Source organism: Asparagus officinalis, chromosome 1 (genome assembly GCF_001876935.1).
Source record: "Asparagus officinalis chromosome 1, Aspof.V1, whole genome shotgun sequence".
Classification (NCBI taxonomy): Eukaryota; Viridiplantae; Streptophyta; class Magnoliopsida; order Asparagales; family Asparagaceae; genus Asparagus; species Asparagus officinalis.
This window is the reverse complement of record NC_033794.1, coordinates 76,716,078-76,737,655: the sequence shown is the minus strand read 5'-3', so window position 1 is coordinate 76,737,655 and position 21,578 is coordinate 76,716,078. Positions and strand designations below refer to the sequence as shown.

At 38.6% G+C, this 21,578-nt stretch overlaps 1 pseudogene; it reads left to right on the top strand.

Annotated features, from left to right (window-relative positions):
- On the top strand, nt 7,313-9,510 carry LOC109836028 (annotated as a pseudogene).

Genomic DNA, 21,578 nt, shown 5'->3' with positions numbered 1-21,578 from the left:
CCACCTTATATTCCATGACTAAAAGTATAAGCATCACTCACACGCACACGAAGGAATATAAGGTTATAAGCAAGGAAGTCCTTGCCTACAGACAAAGAATATGTGACCAAACTTTGGATTATTCAAAGTCTAGCGCATTCAAATCTTTAGCTGATCAATTGCTCCAAACTAAAAGCCTCCAAAAAGAAAAAAAAAGAAAAAATTTAAAAGAGTAAGTATCCAAAGCTTCAAGGTTGTTGTTTTCCAACTTTTTCTTTTTGAGAATTAAATTGTTGGATTTTCGTATTATTAGCTGTACTCCGCAATGCAACGAACAAGTTGTTGAAATCTTTGCATCATCGTTATTTTCGGGGTTAATTAATTATGTAAAGATTTTACCGAACCTATGAATATTTCCAACTCTCCTCTATTATTCAAACATTAAACCCTCAATTGCTTGAAGTAAACTAAAAAAAGGGTTAGAGTAGTTAAGCTTCATTCGTCATCACATAATTTTAAGAAGAATTTTAATTTTTCGAACTTTCATATAATTTAGCTGTGCTCAGCAATGCAACAATAAAGTCGTTGAAAATATTTCTAGAAACTTTTGCTCTTATTATAGGGCTATTTAAGTTAAATGTTTAGTTGTGGACCTACACCAATGATTAATTAGTTGATAGACTGACCAATTAGATTTTACCAGACCTAATTTTGTTTCAAGAAAAATTCTTTAAGGACCCAAAATATGGGACCAATAAAGAGGACAAGTGAGGTGTCCCCCTCCTATTGGATAATGAGTTGGTCATCATTAATGATGATCAACTCATTATCCAATAGGAGGGGGACATCTTACTTGTCCCCTTTATTGGTCCCATATTTTGGGTCCCTGTAGCAAAGCTCTTGTTTCAACTCTACAATCGCTATTCAAATGCTTAACTTCACAGAACGCCCTAACTTTGGACGATTATCCGATAACACCCAACAACTTTCAAAATATCAAAAAAAAAAAAAAAAAAAACTCCATTAACCTTAGGGATCAAAAAAAAAAAAAAAAAAAAACTCCATTAACCTTAGGGGAAGATAAATTTCTAAGAACCATTTCATCATGGTTAGGCAAGCGGTTTATTCCAAGCACAGTAATATTTAGAATCAATCATAATGTAGTAACAATAATGTAGTAACAATATATAGAAGATAATAATTTGGTAAGTTCTCCCGACATTGCTAAATAAGAGGTGGAATCATAAAGAGCAATAATTAAATATGTAAGCTTCTAGAGACATAATTTACAGAATACTAAAATTCCAAGATTTTCTTCATAAAAAAATACAAAATTTTCATTTTTTTTGTTCCAGCAAACAAGTTGTTGAAATTCCTCGGTGTCATCTTTCAGTCTATTTTTGGACCTAATTGTAATCTATAAAGATACATGGCCATCCAAAAAAATTATAGCTCCCACTAATTAAATTGCCGGCAACGAACAATCCGATCCTTAACAAACGCGTACTTGACTAATAAATCGAAACCAAATCACTTAATCCCAAAACTAATACTTCGTCAACGAATTCATAATGAGAACCAAACGCCGCTGTTTCCAATTAAAACGAAAGATTCTCCGGACCGTCCGATCTCAGAAGTTAGCGGGCGGGGGGCGAGGAGATGACGTGGCGAGTCCCTTTCACGGGAACGCGGTGCCAGAGAGGCCGGATTTTGACACGTGGGCCCCACTCACATGCGATCCGCCTTTTCGTGGGCCCCGCACCGTTGCCATCCATGCATGCATGACCCCCCTACTGTATACCCCTAAATACATCCATGTCCGATTCTCAAGCGCCGTCCGGTGTCTGATGACGAAAATGTCCCTCGGTTTCTTGCTTTATCCTTTGTCTTGGTAATGTGACAGTTTAATTGATATATACGCCTTTTATTTCCTTTAGAAATTGGATGGAGATCGTTTTAAGACACAAAGGTTATGTGATTCAAATTGAATATTATCAATAGATTTTTATTAAGAGGTTAATAGGTATCATATATTATATGAGTAAATTCTCTTATATATAATGTGTGGTCTAATCTCAAGGAAGTGTAATTATAAAGTTTCTCTCTCTCTCTCTCTTTCTTTATTCACTTGGTGAAAATTGAGTCGTTAGTAAATTTTTTTTATATAATCATTGTATCTAACTTCATTATTATCCATTCTAATATCTAAATATAATAAGCATTATATCTTCTTCTTTAATGCGAGGAACGCTTGTTTGGGATTATAAGGTATCAGTGAAGAGCACACCCCTAGTTCTACCTCTCAACTCGATGGTGCTATTTAAAATCAAAGTATAAAAAAATAATAAAAAAACAACAACCTAATTTACTTTATTGAGTACACGAATAAATTTTATACTTTTTCCCAATAATAAATCATCTCATCTCTCACTTCCTAGCGAATATCCAATCATTTTCAATCTCTGTCATCTAAACCGAAAAAGGATTCTCAAGTAGTTAAAATCAAATTTACAAAGATTTTTTTTTACACAACGCTGAAACTCACATCCAATTTATAGGGGCAAATTTGTAACTATACATTCATGAACAGCTTTTTCTCCCTGGAAATGCATCCACAAGCAAAACGCGGCCAAACTCCAACCCTCTTCGCAAACTCCGTCCAATTAAAACTAAAATAGAATCTTTTCGTTAAGATCAACTTCAAACAAATATTGAATTTTTTTTAATTTATTTTTAGACGGCAGTTCTAAATTCTATTTCCCAAATTATCTCCATTCTCCTTATAATTTCCCGTTTAAGCCACCTGTCCCCCAACAGCAGCAGAACCTCTCTCCTTCCCTTAGAAAACTTTTTTTTAATTAAAAATTTAAACCCAAAATTCCACAGTGTTTTATTTTAAAGCCCCTTTGCTTCCAAAATCATCCTAAATCCAATATTAACTGACATATGAGTTTCTTTTAAACTCGTTTTCTATTTTTTTTACCATCTTCCGATATTGAATCTGCTATATAACTTGCTATGTTCTGCTATTAATGGCTATATATCAGTGTAAGTTAATATATTTCATTAATTTTACACAAAACTGATGATATACAAAACCTAGGGTTGAAACTAATTCAATATGATCTTCTAGGTTTGAGAATCATTGGGATGAGTGGGATTATAAATAATTTTTTTTTAACCCAAAATTCACATGTAGAATTATCCTTAAACCCAATTTCGTGTATAAGTAACTGTAAATCTATCTTGGGTTTAAGTTGTTACATTTGGCGTGTTAACAGCTAGCTAATTTTTGGTTTAAAAATGCTTCGCGAGATTTAAAAATATTTAAGCATGAGATTGGGGTTTTAAGAGCTATCTTTGAAAGTGAATGGGTTTTAAAAAGTTCATTTAAAAAAAAAAAGACTTTATAAAAAATATCCAGGCTCTAACCAAATCCCCCATCATCATCTCAATAAATATATGAGAAAAGGTCAATAAAAGCTCGTAGGCGATCAAGCTTTTGCTTTGTGCTGTGATTTAGCTGTCGGCCCCTAAAAAAATAAAAAAAAAACCCTCCCCACCCAAAAAAAATAATATAACCCCCCGACTCCTCAAACCCGCAACCGCCCATTTCCTACTCCAGAAATCTCAAATGAGATGATGAGGAAAAAGTCTCATTCTTCCTCTGCCTCTTTTCCTCCCTCTCGATCTCAAAACCCTCAACCCCGTACCATTATGCCTTCGTCTCTTTACCCACGGCCTCTCCGCCGCCGACGCCTCCGCCTCTCGACCGAAGCGACCAGCTCCTCTACTACGTCGACGAGTTCGGCGACCGGCGGCGAGTCCGTCTCCGTGGACGCCCACCTTCGTTTCCCAAACCCTAACCTCGCGCAGAGCTACATTGGGGCTCTCCATGGCTTGGAAGCGAGCCATCGTCTCCGACCCGTCAAACGTGACGGCGTCCTGGGTCGGGGCCCCAAGTCTGGCTCTACAAAGGTCGTCTTTCTGCGCCCCGTCGCCGTCGAACCTCAACGTCCACCGTCGTCGCCTGGGATCGACTCTCAACCACGCCGACATCGGCCGGTTATCTCCCCGGAGGAGCTCGCCTCTCTCTCCGATGCTCAGCGCTGTTCTCATATCAACTCGAACCGATTCGCGGCAGATCGCCCGCACAAGTTCGATCTTGAAGCTCCCTCTTCGAGCTCGACGTCAGCAACCACCGATTCGCGGGAAATTTCCGAGGGTGGTCCTCCGGCTGCCGTCGTTGAGGTACCTGGATCTGAGATACAACTGAGTTTCGAGGGCGTCGTCCCCAGCAGAGCTATTCGAAAGAATACTCGATGCGATTTCATCAAATAACAACCGTTTCGTTTTCGACATCTATCTGCCGAAAAATTTCAAGGAAACTCGCCCGTGTCGGTTATTGTTCTGGCGAAATAACAGTTTCGGGTTGTCCTACGGCGAGCATCGGTAACATGTCCGGGTTTAAACGAGGTATACTCGTTGCGAATAACGGGCTGAGGTCCTGCTTCCAGGAATCGTCGGCTGTTGAGGAACCTGAGCGGTGTTTGATGTTAGGAGGAAAAAAACTTTCAACGAGCTTGTTTGGGCGCTGCCGGAGGATGAATCGGGCGATGGTTGAGCCTTGAGCAGCTGGATGAGTGCCCATATTTGTTGTCGGGCCTCCATACCGCTTTCCATCTGTGGGCTGCCGCAGGCTGGATGAATTTTACCTTCTCTTACAATTTCTTCACCCGGAGCCAGCCGGCGTGTTTGAGTGGTGCCGGGTTTTGTGTACGCGTAAGTGTATTCTTGCTGGGCGCCGAGCAGCGACGGTCGCATGCCGGGGCGTTTGCGTTTGTATCTGCATAATCCTGCGTTATCCGGCGTATTCGTTCAATGTGCGCGCGCATTTTACCGTTTTTCTTCCGTCGGCGCCCTCTTCGCCTCGCACCTCCCCGGTGTTCTCCCTCTCCGGCCTGCCCCGCCGTCGCCACCCTCCCTGCCGTTTATTCGCACGCCCCCTCCAGTCACGCCACCACCGGTGTAGCTCACCTTCCACCGCGGCCAGTTTATTCTCCTCCTCCCCCGCCTCCATTCGCTCCGCTCCTTACGCGTCTCCGCCGCCGTCTCCTTCCCACCATCCACCTTCCCCCGCCTCCGCCCGTCACGCCTACCGCCGAGTTTACTCACCGCGCTGCCTGCCATCGCCTTCGCACCTCCATCCCCGTCTCCGCGCACCACCATCGCAAGCCAACCGCCGGCCAATCTTATGTGCGTCCGGTCACCGCCGCCCACCTCCTTAATTCACCGCCCCACTCTGCCCATTCACCACCTCCTCCTCCTCCGCATTACTCGCCACCGCCTCCTCATATAACGCCATCTCCTCCGCCGGGCCCTTTAACTCCATCTCGCCGCCCCCAATCGCCGACTTCTCCCTCCTCTCGCCTATATTGCCCGCCTCCCACCTTTCCGAACTCACCGCCACCTCCGACTTTACATACTACACAGTCTCCTCCTCCTCACCAATCTCCTCGCCGCCCGCCCTCCAAATTCCCCCACCGTCCTCCACCTCCTTGCATAGGCACCGCCACCAGCCACCAGGCCTTGCATCGAACCCCTCCAACGCTTCCATCTCCATCTCCACCTCATCACCGCCTTATATGACACATCGCTCCTCCTCCATCGCCTTCAACCACCGTCCTCACATGGCCTTACACCGCACCTTATTTGTACACTATCGACCCTCCTCCACCACCACCTCACTGCCTCCTCTCCGTCAAATTCTCTCGCCACGCTTACGTATACTCACCGCCTCCTCACATTTGGCTTCACGCCACCTAATGCGTACACATCGCCTCCTCACCATACATCGCCTTCACTGGCCTCCTCCATCTGGATGTTTTAAAATAAAATAGAATCTTTCAAGCTTAAGGATCAACTTCAAACAAATATTGAATTTTTTTAATTTATTTTTAGACGCAGTTCTAAATTGCTTATTTCCCAAATTATCCCATTCTCCTTATAATTCCCGTTTAAGCCACCTGTCCCCCAACAAGGGCAGAGAACCTCTCTCCCTTCCCTAGAAAACTTTTTTTAATTAAAAATTTAAACGCCAAAATTCCCACTGTTTTATTATTAAAGAGCCCTTTGCTTCCAAATCATCCTAAATCCAATATTAACTGACATATGAGTTCTTTTTAAAAACTCGTTTTCTATTTTTTTTACCATCCTTCCATATTGAATCTGCTATATACTTGCATGTTCTGCTATTAATGGCTATATATCAGTGTAAGTTAATATATTTCATTAATTTTACACAAAACGTATAATGATATACAAAAACCTAGGGTTGAACAAAAACTATTCAATATGATCTTCTAGGTTTGATAATCATTGGATGAGTGGCGATTATAATAATTTTTTTTTAAACCCAAAATTACACATGTAGATTATCCTTAACCAATATGTGTATAAGTAACTGTAAATCTATCTTGGGTTTTAAGTTTGTTAATTTGGCGTGTTAACGAGCTAGCTAATTTTTGGTTTAAAATGCTTCGCGAGATTTAAAAATATTTAAAGCATGAGATTTTGGGTTTTAAGAGCATCTTTGAAAGTGAATGGGTTTAAAAATTCATTTAAAAAAAAAAAAGCTTATTATAAAAACTATCCAGGCTCTAACCAAATCCCCCGATCATCATCTCAATAAATATATGGAGCAAAAGGTCAATAAAGCTCGTAGTGCGATCAAGCTTTTGCTTTGTGCTCGTGATTTTTAGCGCGCCCCTAAAAAAAAAAAAAAAAAAACCCTCCCGCACCAAAAAAAATAATATAACCCCCGACTCCTCAAACCCGCAACCGCATTTCCTCACTCCCAGAAAATCTCAAATGAGATGATGAGGAAAAAGTCTCATTTCTTCCTCTCCTCTTTTCTCCCTCTCGATCTCACAACCCTAACCCAGTCGCCATATGCCTTCTCTCTTTTCAACCCACGGCCTCTCCGCCGCCGACGCCTCCGCCTCCGACCGAAGCGACAGCTTCCATCTACTACGATCGACGAGTTCGCGACCGCGGCGAGTCGTCTCCGTGGACACCCACTCTGATCGTTTCCCAAACCCTAACCTCGCGCAGAAGCTACATTGGGGCTCTCCAGGCTTGGAAGCGACGCATCGTTCTCCGACCGTTCAAACGTGACGGCGTCCTGGGTCGGGGCCCCAAGTCTTGCTCTACAAAGGCGTCTTTCTGCGCCCCGTCGCCGTCGAACCTAACGTCACCGTCGTCGCCTGGGATCGACCTCAACCACGCCGACATCGGCCGTTATCTCCCGGAGGAGCCTCGGCCTCTCTCTCCGATGCTGCCGCTGTTCTCATATCACTCGACCGATTCCGCGGCAGAATCCCCGCACAAGTTTCGATCGTTGAAGCTCCTCTTCGAGCTCGACGTCAGCAACACACGCGATTCGCGCGCGGAAATTTCCCGAGGGTGGTCCTCCGGCTGGCCGTGCGTTGAGGTACCTGGCTATCTGAGATACAACTGACTGTTTCGAGGGCGTCGTCCCCAGCAGAGCTATTCGAAAGAATACTCGATGCGATTTCATCAAATAACGAACCGTTTCGTTTTCGACACTCTGCCCAGAAAAATTTCACAGGAAACTCGCCCGGTGTCGTTGTTGTTGTTCTGGCGAATAGACAAAGATTCTCGGGGTTGTCCTACGCGAGCATCGGTAACATGTCGGGTTTAAACGAGGTATACTCTTGCAATAACGGGCTGAGGTCCTGCTTCCAGGGAATCTGCGGCTGTTGAGGAAGCCTGACGGTGTTTGATGTTAGGAGAAAATTTCACGAGCTTGTTGGGCCGCTGCCGGAGGATGATCGGGTCGATGGTGAGCTTGAGCAGCTGGATGAGGCCCATAATTGTTGTCGGGCCTCCATACCCGCCTTTTCCATCTGTGGGCTGCCGAGGCTGGAAATTTTACCTCTCTTACAATTTCTCACCCGGGAGCCAGCCGGCGTGTTTTGAGTGGTGCCGGGTTGGTGTTTGTATTTGATGACGCGAAGGAATTCGCATTGCCGGGCGGCCGATTCAGCCGGTAGCATATGCCGGGTCGTTTTGTCAATCCCGTTCGATTGCAATCGTTCAATAGTGGGCCGCGCATTTTCTCTTCCCTCCTTTCGCTCTCCGTCGCCCGTCTTCTTCCACCTCCTGCCGCACCCGCGCTCCCGCCGTTCGCCACCCTCCCTGCCGTTTATTCGCACGCCCCTCCAGTCACGCCACCACCGTGTACTCACCTCCAACCGCGGCCAGTTTATTCTCCTCCTCCCCCGCCTCCATTCGCCTCCGCCTCCTTCGCTCTCCGCCGGCCGTCTCCTTCCCACCATCCACCTTCCCCACGCCTCCGCCCGTCACGCCTACCGCCGGTTTTACTCACCGCATGCCTGCCATCGCCTCGCACCTCCATTGCCCCGTCTCCGCCACCACACATCGCCAAGCCAACCGCCGCCAATCTGTATGTCGTCGGTCACCGCGCCCCACCTCCTTAATTCACACGCCCCCACCTCCATATCACCACCTCCTTCCTCCTCCGCCATTACTGCGCCACCGCCTCCTCATATAACGCCATCTCCTCCGCCGGGCCCTTAACTCCCATCTCCGCCGCCCCCATCGGCCGCACTATCTCCCCCTCTCCGCCTAATTGCCCGCCTCCCACCTCCGAACTCACCGCCACCTCCGACTTTACATACTACACAGTCTCCTCCTCCGTGCACCAATCTCCTCGCCGCCCGCCCCTCCAAATTCCCCACCCCTCACACCTCCTTGCAATGACGACCGCCACCGCCACCAGGGCCTATGCATCGAACCCCCTCCACGCTTCCATCTCATCTCCACCTTCATCACCGCCTTATATACACATCGCCTCCTCTCCCATCGCCTTCACCACCGTCCTACATGCGCCTTCATCCGACACCTATTTGTACAACATCGCCTCCTCCACCACCACCTCACTGCCTCCTCTCCGTCAAATTTCTCCGCCACGCCTTACGTATACTCACGACTCACCGCCTCCTCCACATTTGCCTTCACCGCCACCTTATGCGTACACATCGCCTCCTCCACCATCGCCTTCACTGCCTCCTCCATCGAATTCACCGCCACCTCCAGAATACGAAGGCCCCCTACCGCCGGTCATCGGAATCTCCTACGCCTCACCACCGCCGCCTCTTTACTATTAAGAAATTCTTTGAAGAAGAAATTAAGGGGATACATGCAATTTGAGAAATTTCAATTTCATGATTGGGATGAAATTGAATTGAATTTGGAGGGAAGGAAAATATATTACTTTATTTCATTAGGAAATGTAGGGATCTGGGATGTGAATAAATTGGTGAGATAAAACAAAAGTAGGAGGATGTATAGTGAATGAGATGATTGATTATGGTATTTTTATCTTCTTTTTTCCTCAATACACTTTCATTGTTTTTTATTACCATTTTCATTCGATTATGTGATTCCGCTTTAGTTATGGATCCTTCAAATTTGAGTTGCTTAGTATTATTATTATATTTTTGTGTTGTTTAGTATTATTATTATTGTAATCTATTTGGTTTCTTTTGTGTCTAATTGTGTTATATCTGAAATTAGTTTATGATTCAAGTTCAAGTAAAAGCCCCTTGGAGTACCAAAAGAGAAGAGTATATATTAATTTCGTTCACTTTCTAGTGTTAATTTCTGAGAAGACTAAACATCCATTTCCACTGAAAAAAAAAATTCTTAGATGCTCAACGACGGAACAATAACTTGAAAAAAAAAGATAATTTATTGGCTAAATAGCAATTAAACACTTTATAGTTTCACCCAATTTACATTTACATGATGTACTTGTTTTTCGCATCATTTATGTAATCTAAATTGTTTTAAGTTGGCGTATCTGTGTTCTCTTTCCTTCGAAAATAAAAAATTTCGGTAGAATATTTTCATATGACAATCATCTTTAGTTTCTTCTAAGGCACATATAAGAACTTTCATGTGAAAAACAAGCGAGGCATATAAGTGCACAGTGAGTGAGGAGGTATTTAAGTGCTATTTAGCCCCTTTTTTTTTAATCATTAGCCTAGTTTATTTCACATGTTGAGCAAATTTCGTTTTATCTTTTTACCGTCAAACTGAAAATCAAATTAAATAACAGGGTTCATGTGCGAAGAAAACCAGCAATGTCTAATAAATAAAGTTGATGGCATATATGTGCATCAGCCAGGGGGACTATGTGGTAATTAACTTATAAATTAGATTATTAATTGATTAATCACAACTCCCCTCGTTTTAAGGCGTGATGGTGGTGATTTTTGATAGTGATGGGAGAGTTTCCCAGGGATCATAGCATGTGGGTTTGGATACAATGGAGCTCTTTCATTGGTCGATTTAATTAACGCCAAAGATTTGAAAGCTCTTCGATATTAACAAAGTTTACTTTTGTTATGTGACCCCCCGTCAAAAGGAATTATTACCGTCATTCACGATCAAGACGTTATGCATTTGTTTTTCAAATCTATTTTACAATCAATCACTCAAAGTCATGTCTGGGGGCTAATTAACAAAAAAGTGGATAATGATGACGAGAGAATTTGCCTCAATCATCATCGACAAGGACAACAACTTCTGCTAGTATTTTCAAAATCACTAGACATTATCCAGGGATTAATTGATCCAAATATGTAGTATACGGATCAAAAGCTCACAAAAATAAATTCATTGCCGCAATTCAATCTACGTACATCAATTAAGGAAAATAATAAAGTAAAATGGGAGATTAGTTTTCAATTAAGGTACCCCATGAATGTCACCAACGTTTGCACTAATCATGCACGTGAAGTGTCCGTATTTGATCAAGTCCCGTGCAATAATTATGCACGTGAAGTATCCGTATTTGATCAAGTCGTTGGATCGCTCACATTGAGATAATCTCTTCCACTATCATAAGACTCCAATTGACTCCAGTTAAAGGGAGGCCTGGGAGGGGGTAAAAAAATCATCAAGAGTACTCGAATTTTATTGTCTCCACTGCTCATGTTCCCTTAGTGGATCTCCTACAACGATGGTTATCAAAAGCCTCCTGAAGTGGTACCATAATTCTTAAAATTCATGATTGTAGATTTTGGAGATCTTAAATTCTTCATATGAGTTATCAAAAGCCTCCTACAACGATGGTTATCAAAAGCCTCCTTCTATTTCATTTCTTATTGAGCCGACATCAATTCTTCTCTATATTTATATTTTTGATAAAATCAGACTATTTTTAGATGCTAAAAAGAGATAAAAAATATATCAAACAACTACTCTTTTCTTTGCTATGTTTTGAAAATTTAGTATTTTTTATGACTTTGAGTTTTTGAGTGTGTGTTTTACAAATTTTGAAAGTTGGAGAGTATTTTTCTAAAAGTTTTAAATTTTAAGTTGGGTACTTATAACTTTCATGTTTCATGTGTTGATGACAACTTTTCAAATGTCAGGATATTTCTTGTAATTCTGAATTTGGAGGGTGTTTTTTATAATTATTGAAACTTTAGATTATTTGTTACAAAATTTAAAATTTTAACAATCTGCTGGTAATTTTTGGATTTGATAGTACTAGTTATAAGCTTTAAAATTTTAGAATTTTTAATGATTTTTTATTTTTTAAAGGAGTTTTTTTAAATTTTTATAAGTTTTGACATTATTTTTTGTAAATTTTATATTTTCAGGTGTGTGATGGTAATCCCTTATATTCATCTTTGTTGTTTGTAAGTCTTAAAATTTCAAATTTTCTAGGTTTTTTTTATTATTTAAAGTTTTGGGTGTGTTTCTACAATTTTTGAACCATTAAGGGTGTTAATTATAAATTATAAATTCTTTGGAGGCTACTGTTAATTTTTAGGTTTTATATTTGTTGTTTTAAGTTTGAAAATGTTAGGATGTTTTGTGTAATTTTAAACTTTTGACAGTAGTTTGTGTAATTTTAGAAACTTTTTGTGGTTTTTTTAATACTTCATATATTATAACATTTTAGTTCTTTACCTTAACAAACTAACACCACGAAATTGTTTCATGTATTTTCCTAATCTTATTATTATTTTTAAATGTTAAGTTGCGAGTATCTCACATGAGATTATGATAGGATATAATTATGATTAGGATTAATTAATATTTAAATAAAATATTTAAAATAGTAAAGTGTAACATTAACCACAAAAAGCTTTTCTTGAACTTGTACTTTTGAAGGGAGCATCGAACACAACACACACCAACACCTATGAATATATTATATATATATAAGTATATATATATATATATTATATAATATAATATATATTATATATATTATATATATATGAGAAAAATGGAGAAACTTGGTACCAAATTGCTCCAAGCAACTTGGTTGTGATTGCCTAATCGTCCCTACATCTACATTTCGTTGGTGTAAGGTGTGTTGTGTCTCGTTCTCGAGGGTTGATGTGAGGACAAGATTAGGCCACATCACTACCAAGGTGTTTTAGCAACTTGTACCAAGGTCTCCATTTCTCTCTCTTCTCTCTCTCTCTCTCCTCTCTCTCTCTCTCATCTCTCTCTTCTCTCTCTATATATATATATATATATATATATACTATATATATATATATATATATATATATATTATATGATATATATATATATATATATTATATAGAGAGAGAGAGAGAGAGAGAGAGAGAGGTATTATGCTTGGTTCCAAATACAAACTTGGTATTTGGTAGTGAGATATCTCATTCTCATCTATTTATTTAAATGGTCCCCACTTAAAAACAATCATTCTTTAATTATCCAACTCATGTGCACTCTTGTGAATGTAGTTCCCACTCATTTAAACGTTCCCACTTAAAAATATTATTCTTTAATTATCCAACACACGTGTACCTATGTGAATGTGGTCCCCTCCCTCCCTCAAGGGGATAGACATCTCACAACCAAGTATCAACATATATACATGTGTGTGCGTAGTAAAGCTCTTAGAAACTTAAGTGGATAAGAACTTTTATCCACCAAACTTTTTTAGTCTTTGATTTTGCTTTAGCATTTGTGCTTTGATGTATATTGTGTCTTTGATGAAATGCTTCAAAAAGATTTTTAGTTGATTTGTAATATTTTGTAGGATATTATGTGTATTAAATAGAACTTGTTTGTTGCGTACCATATGTTTGATTAAATGCTTTAAAAAGATTTTTAATTGATTTGTATTTTTTAAGATTACATAGCAAGTCGTCCATCACTGATGATGTCTATGAATGATATACAACTCATAAGGAGCAATATTTTATTCTGAAAGAGTCATGGCTCTTATGATATATTGTAGCTCTTATAATATATTGCAGCTCTTTGTATGAAAAGTATAACTCTCTAATGTAAAATGTAGCTCTTTATTGACACAAATTAGTTTTTTTTATAGAAAATGTATAGATTTTTATATGAAAAATATATAGCTATACTTTTCAAATAAAGAGCTATACCTTGTAATAAAGCTTTTTCAATAAAGTGCTATACTTTGCAATAAAGAGATATAATTTTTTACTAAAGAATTATACAATTGAATAACGAGCTACACTTTACAAATAAGGTACTACGTTTTGGAATATAGTGCTATACTTTGCTCAGACATTGTATAAATAAGAGTGGACTTATCGGTTATAAAAAATTAAACAAACAACACACTATATATGGCACCCATTTTCATTGATAAAAAAAATTACTAACTCGATATATTATCTGTATTTCTAGAGACAATAAAGAGTTATGCTTTAGCAATAATGAGCTATACTTCTGCTATAAAGAGCTATACAATTGTATAAGGCTCTATACTTTGAAATAAGATGCTACACTTTTGCACACTTTGCTCAGACATTATATAAATGAGAGTGCAACTGAAAGTTTTAAAAAATTGAACAAACATCTATATACATGGTCACCCATTTTTATTGATCAAAAATTACTGACTCGATTTATTATCTGCATTTTGAGAGATAATAAAGAGTTATACTTTATCTATAATGAATTACACTTTTGTGATAATGAGCTATACAATTGTATAAGGAGCTACACTTTTCAAATAAGGTGCTATACTTTTGCATAAAGTGCTACGTTTTACTCATACATTTTATAAACGAGAGTGCAATTGAAAGTTATAAAGAATTGAACAAATAACTATATACATGGTCACCCATTTTCACTGATAAAAAAATATCGACTTGGTTTATTTTTTGCATTTTTAGAGACTATAAAGATCTATACTTTATCTATAACGTGCTACACTTTTACTACAAAGACCAATACTATTATATAAGGACATATACTTTACAAATAAGGTGATATGCTTTCACATAAATTGCTACTCTTTGTCAGATATTTTATAAACGAGAGTGTAACTGAAAGTTATAAAGAATTGAACAAACAACTATATACATGGTCACCCATTTTCACTGATAAAAATTTACCGACTTGATTTATTTTTTGCATTTTCAGAGACTACAAAGATCTATACTTTATCTATAACGTGCTACATTTTTGCTACAAAGAGCTATATAATTATATAAGGACATACACTTTATAAATAATGTGATATACTTTCACATAAAGTGCTACGCTTTGCTTAGACATTTTATAAACGAGAGTGCAACTGAAAGTTATAAAGAATTGAACAAACAAATATATATATGGTCATCCATTTTTATTGATAAAAAAGTACTAACTCGATTTATTATCTGTATTTTTAGAGAAAATGGAGAGCTATACTTTAGCAATAATGAGCTACACTTTTGCTATAAAGAGCTATACAATTATATAAGGAGCTACACTTTGCAAATAAGGTACTATGATTTCCTATAAAGTGCTACACTTTGCTCAGACGTTCTATAAATGAGAGTGTAATTGAAAATTATAAAGAATTAAACAAACAACTATATACATCGACACCCATTTTCATTGATAAAAAAATTACTGATCGGTTTATTTTTAATATTTTCAGAGACTATAAAGAGCTATACTTTATCTATAACGAGCTACACTTCTACTACAAAGAGCTATACAATTGTATAAGGAGTGACACTTTGCAAATAAGGTGCTACACTTTCAGATAAAATACTACACTTTGCTCAGACATTGTATAAATAAGAGTGTGACTGAAAGTTATAAAGAATTGAACAAACAACTATATACATCGACACCCATTTTCATTGATTAAAAAAATTACTGATCGGTTTATTTTTAACATTTTCAAAGACTATAAAGAGCTATACTTTATCTATAACGAGCTACACTTCTACTACAAAGAGCTATACAATTGTATAAGGAGCGATACTTTGCAAATAAGGTGCTACACTTTCAGATAAAATGCTACACTTTGCTCAGATATTGTATAAATGGGAGTACGACTGAAAGTTATAAAGAATTGAACAAATAACTATGTACATGATCATCCATTTTTATTAATCAAAAAATTACTAACTATAAAGTGCAACACTTTGCTCTAAGAATAACAATAGTATCAACCATTTATTCAAGAAATTGAAAAGAAAACTCTAATTACATCGCTACAATATCAACCTTTCACAAAGACGTACAATATGTACAATCAAAACACAATTTAGTCGCTCCCTCTCGGACGTTCTACATGCACATAACCCTCAATCATAACATTCCACAAAATCAAACTTCTCTTGGACATTTCATCAAATACCTCTATTACTTCCTCAACTAACAGCAACATTGCATAGTTGCTAATCGTCGTGATCCAAATAACTATATCACTCTGGTCATTCCATCAAACACCCTTCATGCATCAATCTTGTCACCAAAACTTAGATACACATAAGCAAAATTATTATGCACATAACCTATCATGAAGCACACGCATGGTAAGAACCGCTCAAGTTATATCAGTGAGATATCTTCGATAAGCTATTGCCAAAAACCCAATATAAAAAAATTCAGAATGTAAACATTTAATATAAAAATTTCTCATCATAAAACTCAAGCTTCCTCAAATTGCATAAATTATTGTTTAGAACTCAAATTTACCATAAAATCCTCTTCGACTGATGTTGTTGATATTCTTTGCCTCTGAAAAGAGAGATTTCTCATCGAGTTGCACCAAAACAAGATAAAGAGAGGATCACGGCGCCAACTAAGAGAAGGGATTGACAACATTTGTACAAACAAGACGGATCAATAGCGAATTTTTTATGGCTTTGAGGAGTCGACTTATTATGAATTATGGGATTGGCTTCTTGGGTTTTTTGAAATAAGGAAAAGAGAATGAGTCTTGGGTTATTATTGGGGAAGAAGAAGAAGAAGAGAAATTTCGGGATTTAGGGCTATTTTTAGAAATACCATATAAAGTATGGGGTATTATACAGTTTGGATTTAAAAATAAGTGGTTGGAAATCTTTGGGTGTATGAGTTTATGAAAGTGGGTGAGTTCTTTAATAAGTGGGGGTCAAATTTTTGGGTTAAAAGACAAAAACCTAATTTTTATTACACTTTTATACCCTCATTATCTATTTTATTTTTAATAAAATACATGATAATAAAAATGTTTTATGCCAATTTGCAGGTATTGAATGATTGATGAATAAAAGCCCAAAAGAACTCAAACTCTCTCAATTTTCAATCTTTTATTGAATCCCAAGATCAAACCAAGCAACCCCTAGAAGCTCTACACAAAAGATCCCAAGAATTTTAGTAAAAAAATTCAGAACTAAAAGAAGTATTGATAGTTGTATCGATACATATATTGACACTTGTATCAGTATCAGCATCGATAGCAATATCGATATCTTAGTAAATATTTCTTGTGAATATTATTTTGGGATTGTCAAAACTAGGATAGTTTGACTTCAAAAGGAACTTGACTTTTAATTTCAAGAATATTTCCTATACTAGGCATTCAAATTTATGTGATGATGATTAGGCTGTTATCTGTGTTCGTCTTAGGTTTTTTATTCAAATTAACTTTCTTTCTAACTTAAAACTCTATATATGTGGTAGTGTCATAAAATAATTACATATCAAATGTGTGTAATTAAAAGCTTTACTCACAATTTATAGCTGGATCCACTTATTCGCCCAGGGTATGTATGTGATTAGCAACAAATTGATATTATTATTATTTTTTAGAATGTTAAGCATTTTGGAGTGAGCTTTAGATTTAGGAGTATAATTGGTGCTAATTTTTACATGAAGGGTTTATATTTTATAGATGTTGAATGTGAGTTCGCGCTTACTGTTTAGGAGACAACATTAGTTTATTATCATTTTAGGATGGGAAAAATGTGTTGGGGCCCCAAAAGCTAAAAAATCATGTGACGAGGCCCATTGTATTTTTCCCCTTGTGTATAAGCCCCAAAAAGCAGCTTTTAATATGTCTAGGGCCCTCCACGTCAGCTGTATACAAAAGAGGAATTGTATTTTGAAAAAACCCAAGTTTGCCCTTCTCCTTCTTCCCCAGACGCTTCGTTACATCTCATTAAATGGACTGGACTCGATTACTGCGCCTCTATTTCAACAACCCCACCTCTATTTCTCTCTCTTCCAAAATACAAAAGAGCCACCGAAACTCTCGAACTTCCATTTCCAGCGACGGAGTTTATTTACAGGGCTAGGTTTTTCGCCGGAAAATGACGTCCAGGGAAGCAGAATCGGTAAATGACTACGACATCTCTCATCGCGGCGATTTGAAGAAAAAGACGGTTCATCTGGGCTTGGCAGCGCAGAGGAAGCCACTCAAGCCCTCATGGTAATGCAAAAGCAGGCCCTAGAATGGCGAAACCGCCAAAGAAGAACGGCAAGGGCTGGCCGTGCCATCGTACCCCCCCCAGAAAAACAGTAAGTGCTAGGTTATCCACTATTTGGGGTTTCGAAGTAATGTGCCCTAATGTTAGTGCTAGGCAATGTTAGTTCTAGTTTGAGTCCATGTTAGTTCTATAACAGTCGGCGTTAGTTCTATTAGATATCGTTTAGTAATATGTCTAATTCAGTTCACGTTAGTTCTAATTGAACTTGAAATTTTTATTTTTACAGGAAAAGGCTTACTGAAAATAACGCGTTTGAATCATTAAGGCTAACCATCAATATCATGGGTTATTGGCAATTCATGAAGTGAATTTCTCCGAAGATGCGTCAGTATCACAGGGATGTATATCGCGGATCCATATTTCAGCACTACATTTTATTCGGGGCTCTTGCGCCTGATAGCCCCACGCTTGAACTGTTGCTAAGTTATTATGATAGGGCCAATGACACATTTTCTATCCCTGATTCAAAGACTGGGGGCTTGAAAAGTGTTAAATTTGATTTGCAATGGGTCCATAACCATACATACTTCCTAACTTATGGGGAAGTCATACGTATCAACCGGGACTCAACAAACAGAATCTGGTTGCAATACTTCGCTCATCTTTTTAAAACTGAAGATGGGAAGAAGTTAAAAAAAAGCAACAATCACCCATCGAAGATACCTTGAAGGGCAGCTGGAAAGGCTCGTGAAGTCTACAGAAGAAGAGGATATCCAAGATTTTGTTCTGCTGCAAATTTTGTACCAATGCTCTATGATATGGTGCCTCAGAAGCGGGGAGAGTATCCCTAGACCTCTACTCAGATATCTGGATAGTATTGAGAGGGTCAAAACGGTAGCTTGGGCTGAATTCCTTTATTCAGAAATTACCAGGGGGATTAAAGTTGCTGTGGAGTGCAAGAAGAAGCCAGGGGTCACATATGTCCCAGGTTGCATGACACTATTGTGTGTAAGTGCTATGTTTTACTCAATTTGGTTCATTCTATCTCTGATTCATGCCATGTGAGTTCTAACTTATGCCACGTTAGTTCTGGTTTCTGCTATGTTAGTTCTACTTTTCACCACGTTAGTTCTAGTTTCTGCTCATGTTAGTTCTAGTCGTAGTCATGTTAGTCCTTATTTGGCTCATGCTGCTAAGCCTTAAATGACATCATGTTAGTTCAAAATTGGGTCACGTTAGTTCTAATAAAGTTCGGTTAGTTCTATTGCATCTCACCTTAGTTCTAATAGGAGGCATGCTAGTTCTAGGTTCTAGTTGGGGTCACAATAGTTCTAACGGAGTATCTGTTTGTTAGCTCTAATTTATGCCTTGTTAGTTCTGATTTGAATGCTTAATGTATTTGCTTTAGCTTTGGTACTATGAGATGACGGGGTTAAAGAAATATGCCTACGTCGACAAGTCTAGACCTCCAATGACAAACTGGGCATCAGAAAAGGAGGTGAAAGTCTCATATTTGAGGGCGAGGACCGTTACATTGAAGGCTAAATCAGCTTTAATAACTGAAGTTGATTGGCCTGTTGTGGAAGTTAGGCCTGCTCCTTCAAATGTTATTGCACTTCCCGCCATTCAGGGGAGTGAAGGAGTGTGTCATATGCCTAAGTTAAAGAAGAAGGCGAGGGCGGAGGAAACGAAGAACTTCTCAATAGGCTATGTAAGTATCCTGTTAAGTCTAAGTTGTCTAAAGCTAAATGTAAACAATATCCATGTATGTATAATCCTATTTTATTATAATATAATCTCTTAATAATTTCAGATCATGTCAAAACATATTGACAATGCTTTTGAAGATGAAGAGGAGGTGAAGGATCTACCCATTGAGCAGCAACTTACCTTTAGGAGAAATTCTGCTAAATTCCTCCAATGACTACTCTTTACCACAAAGCAGCGCAAGAGTACATATTGTAAAGAATTTATGATTGAGATCAATAGGCTAAACAGAATAATTAAAGAACTTGGAAGACCTGATGAGGTCATAGACCCGGTGGTGCTGAAGGCAAAATATCAAACAAAAAATTATAAAAAAATGAAGCCGAACCAATGGCCTGATGAGGAGGAACAACCTTCCAAATCTAGTAGATTACATAAGGAAGACCCCATCATGCAAGAAGCTGGACATAAGATGGCTGAGGATGATGCTGAGGATCCTGTAGATGATGTTGTTGTTCATGGATGTGAAGTTGATTTGGAGGGCACCACAATGAAAGGCAAAGTTGTGGAGGCTGTTGGTTCAATAGAAGAAGGAGCTGATGTTGAGAATATAGCTGAGGGGAAAGCTATAATAGAAGAGGAAGAGGGGGAGGATGTCGCCCCCCAGAAGAATAGTGAAGCGGAACCCCCCGAGAATAAAGCTGTGGAGAATTCAGATAGAGAAGAGGTTATTGTAGATAATAAGGTTAAAGATAATGTAGATAAGGAGGAGGAAAATGTAGATAGGGAAGCAGATAATCTAGAGGAGGAGGAGGAGAAATCAGAGAAGGAAGAGGAGCTTGTTGGTGGAGAAGGGGGGAATGTAGATAGCATGGTTGAGGAGAATGTACAGAAAGAGGCAGAGATTGTGTATAGGGAAGAGGAGCATGTTAGAAGAGAAAGTAAGAATGTAGATAGTTCTGCCAAGGCTATTGCTAATATTTCACATCAGATGGACAAAATCTTAGAAGCTCTGTCAAGTGATGTGCAAACAGAGGAGATTATAGCAGCCCCACGGAGGAAGGTTCGAAGGGCAAGCAAGCGGTCTAAATGGTGTAAGATCCCATACACAGAGGGAAAGGGAAAGAAAAAGCAAAAAGTATTTATAGATATACATAAAAGTCCTGATGGTGTACACAAAGTTGACAAAGTTACCCGTTTTTATAACGGTAAACAATATCCCACTTGGGATGAGTTGAGTTTGAAGGCAATGACAGCTGAGGAGGAAGGTCTATTGGGCGAGTTAAATAAAGATATTCCAGACACTATATTGTTTAGCATACGTATAATAGATAGCAGGGGTACATTTGTACATAATTTTAGGATACCATCTGAAGTATCTGCTAGACTCTTCGCAGCTAAAAATAATTGTCTAACCAAGTTTTGCTCCCAAAAGAATCACAAGTAAGGTTCAATTGACTATTTATATGCTAATTCGTTACATGTTAGTCCTAATCCATGTTAGTTCTTATTTTCAGGAGATATGATATTAAAACAGCCAATAGCACTTTGAACAGAGAAGAGCTGTTGTATTTGCTTCGTGGTGGCCGGCTTGATGACAAGGTTAGATTATATATGCTTAACATATTATAAAGTCTTGTTCATATATTGAATTTTAATATTTCATTGATGTTACAGATGGAAGAAGCATTGTTGGACACGATCCACCAAGAGTCATATGACAAAAAATTTGGCATCATCTCGGTGTTCTTTCTTGTAAGTACATGTTAGTTCTAAATTATCGTGGTAGTTTTGGTGAAAATGGATGTTAGTTTTAGTTCTAGCCATGTAAGTTCTGCATGAGCCATGTTAGTTCTAGTTTACATCACGTTTTCTAGCTTATAACATGTTAGTCCTAATGTAGAAGCAAGTTGGTTCTATCTTCCCTCATGCATAATACTGAACATTACATGCTACTATTGGAATCACTCACTTTACTCCGTCGACCCATCGCATTACGAGCTATTTTTGCAATATATTGAAAAATACGCAGCTGTTCGCATAGAGCATCTGTTGATTCCGTTGGTCAGGCACGACCATTGGCATCTGGTTGAAGTTGATCTGAAAGAAAAGGTCGTC